Source organism: Gorilla gorilla, chromosome 21 (assembly GCF_029281585.2).
Source record: "Gorilla gorilla gorilla isolate KB3781 chromosome 21, NHGRI_mGorGor1-v2.1_pri, whole genome shotgun sequence".
In the NCBI taxonomy this organism is placed as follows: Eukaryota; Metazoa; Chordata; class Mammalia; order Primates; family Hominidae; genus Gorilla; species Gorilla gorilla.
The window spans coordinates 16,138,445-16,141,600 of record NC_073245.2 but is presented as its reverse complement, the minus strand read 5'-3'; the positions used below and the strand labels follow the sequence as shown (position 1 = coordinate 16,141,600).

General features: G+C 42.6%; 1 pseudogene; it reads right to left on the bottom strand.

Moving 5' to 3' along the window:
- Positions 1-765: 765 nt before the first annotated feature.
- Positions 766-2,802, bottom strand: LOC101148694 (heterogeneous nuclear ribonucleoprotein Q-like; annotated as a pseudogene).
- Between the last annotated feature and the right edge of the window lie 354 nt (positions 2,803-3,156).

Below are 3,156 nucleotides of genomic sequence, written 5' to 3'. Positions count from 1 at the left end.
CATATATTATTTGGCTCTCCGTTTCTGTATTTGTACAGCACAATGGCTTCCAGCTACATCCACGTTGCTGTGAAAGACGTGATTTGGGGTTTTTTTTATGGCTACATAGTATTATATGGTATATATGTACCACATTATGTTTTTCCAATCTATCATTGATGGGCACCTAGGTTAATTCCATGTCTTTGCTATGGTGAATAGTGCTGCAATAAACATGCAAGTTCAAGTGACTTTTTGGTAGAATAATATATTTTCCTTTGAGTATATACCCAAGTAATGGGTTTGCTGGGTCAAATTGTAATTCTATTTTTAGCTCTTTGAGAAATCCCTAAACTGCCTTCCACAGAGGCTGAACTAATTTACAATCCCACCAACAGTGTATGAGTGTTCCTTTTTCTCTGCAACCTCACCAACATCTGTTATTTTGTGACTTTTTAATAACAGCCATTCTAACTAGTGTGAGATGGTTATCTCACTGTGGTTTTGATTTGCATTTCTCTGATGATTAGTGAGGTTGAATTTTTATGTTAATTGGCTGCTTATATATCTTCTTTTGAGAAGTGTCTCTTCATGTCTTTTGCCTACTTTCTAATGCAGTTTTTTTTTTTCTTGTTGCTTTATTTAAGTTACTTATAAATTCTGGGTAATAGTCCTTTGTCAGATGCATAGTTTGCAAATTTTTCTGCCATTCTGCAGGTTTTCTGCTTATTCTGTTGATAATTTCTTTTGCTGTGCAGGAGCTCTTAATTTGGTCCCACTTACCAATTTTTTTTTTTAAAGAACTTTATTCTTTATTAAGATACCATGCTAGGAGTTATGAAGGATTTCTGTTGGAACACATTTTGAAAATAGGGTAGCTTTAGTTTAATAACTTGCACTGCAGAGAAAATTGTTAAAGAAATTCATATCAAAGTCCAAGTATTAGTTCAATGTCCCATATTTGATTCCATGATCTTCATAGGAAGGTCTTCTGCAATAGAATATGCTCCTATACAGCCGAGATATTTAAGGTTGCTTGATTTCCTTGCCATTACTCCATTGCAAGCTTCTGGTGTAATCCCACATAGCAAGTCAGTCTTCATTGTAACAGGTCAGGACTGGCCTCGACCCCTTTTCCCTGCCCGCGGCCTCTTTGTTGTTGGGCACCTCCTCTCGCACCTCGAACGCCTCTTGCTGATCCAGGACCTCCTCTCTGTGAATAACCGGCTCTACCACGGGGAGGAGCAGCCCCACAACCTCTGGATGGAGCAGCACCCCTTGCTCCTCTACCACCCCTTCCTCTAGCTCCAACTTGAAAATCTTCATAACCATAGTATGGATCTTCATATCCACCACGATAGTTATGGTAATCATAGCCATAATAATCATAATAATCTTCATATCCATAATAATCTGGAGGATATCCATAACCACCTCTACCTCCACGCCCTCGATCTCTTGTTGGAGGGGGCATATAAGGTGGACCATAATAGTAGTAATTGTCATACATTTGATTTTTTGCTGCTTGCCTCTGAGCTTTTTTCTTTCCTTTTCTGATTTGGTGGCTTGGCAAAAACAATTTCAATATTTTCTCCCTCCAAGTCTTTACCATTCATTTCTTCCATAGCCTTGACAGCACCATCTCACTCATCAAAATGAATGAATGGATAATCTTTTAACTTCTTCACTCATTCCAGTTTCCCAAACTGACTAAATGCCTTTTCTAAAATCTCTTCCGTTACAGTATTGGCAAGGTTGCGTACAAACAGCACTTTTACCTTTGCCGTAACCTCAGGATCAGGATCTTCCATAGGGTCAGCCCATTCAACAGTTCCAACATTCCCCCAGACCTTGACTTTACCACTCATTAACCTACGCCTTGCCTGGGCAGCTGTTTTGTGATCTTCATATTCAAGAAAGCAAAAGCCTGTTTTTTTTCTTGTCATCCGGTTGGTGGTATAAAATGACGTCTGTAAGACCCTCTGCTACTTTTGCTAAATTCTTCAAGAATCTGTTCCTTGGTTTTACTCTTAGGAATAGAGCCCACAAAAAGCCTATTGTTGGCAACTGAGATGCAGACACCAATGCGTTTTCCAGAACGAATTTCATGATTATTATACAGTTTTAACAGCCTCCTGAGCTGCTTCTTTTGTACAAAAAGTGACAAACACATAACCTCTATTGAGACCAGTGAGTGGATCCATCATTAGACGAAGATCCCATATAGGACCAGCTTTCTCAAATAGATCTCTTGGGATCTTTCCCACAAATATCTCAGTGCCAACAGAAGTCTGCTGACCTGAATAAACGGAATCTGGAGGTGGTCCTCCATACTTCCTCTGTCCAGTGGTCACATCAAGTGTGTAGCCTGCTCTTTCCAAGAGTGCCTTAATTTTTGCCTCATCTGGTCCTTTACTAGAATCTGCTACGTTGGTCCCTTGTTTTTCTCTCTGCCTATAAAGCTTCATGACTCCACATAAAAAGGCACTTTTGTTGTGAACACGAGAGAGATCACTGTCTTTAACTGTTGAAGAACTGCCAATGCACCGTCTTCATTGAATTCTTTCAAAGCTTCAATAGCTCTTTCATCTAAATGACTATGTGCAACTAGCCCTGCAACGTAAACTTCATCTAGTTTTTCAGCAACTTTCTGTGATAAACCAGCATCAAGCAATGTCTGAAAATTTTCTGAATGGGTTAACTGCAGAAGTAGTATCCATGGGCTCTTCAGTATCATTTCCATTAACATGTTCTGTAGCCATGTTTCCAGAGATCTCCCCGTTGGGCTGAGGGGGAGGAATCCTGTCCGATGGTACCAGGTTGCAAGAAAGGCGTGCTCGCTGCTCCGTGTCTGGCGCGAGTGGAGCTGTTGTAAAATGGCGGCCGAAGCTCACGCCGCTGACAGCAAACCCGATCCAGTTCCACTCGTCTCCGAGCGCGCTCCCGGTGCTTGCGCGCGCCCCCACGTGATCCCCCCTTTCCTTTCCCTTCCCTCCCTCGCGACCGCTTCACTCACTCACTCCCTCAGCCCCTAACCTCCTCCAGCTCCTCCAGCTCCTCCCTCTCCCTCTCCCACTACTACTACTACTACTACCACTACCACCACCACCACCACCACCCACCACCACCACCACCCACCACCCACCACCACCCACCACCACCACCACCACCCACCAC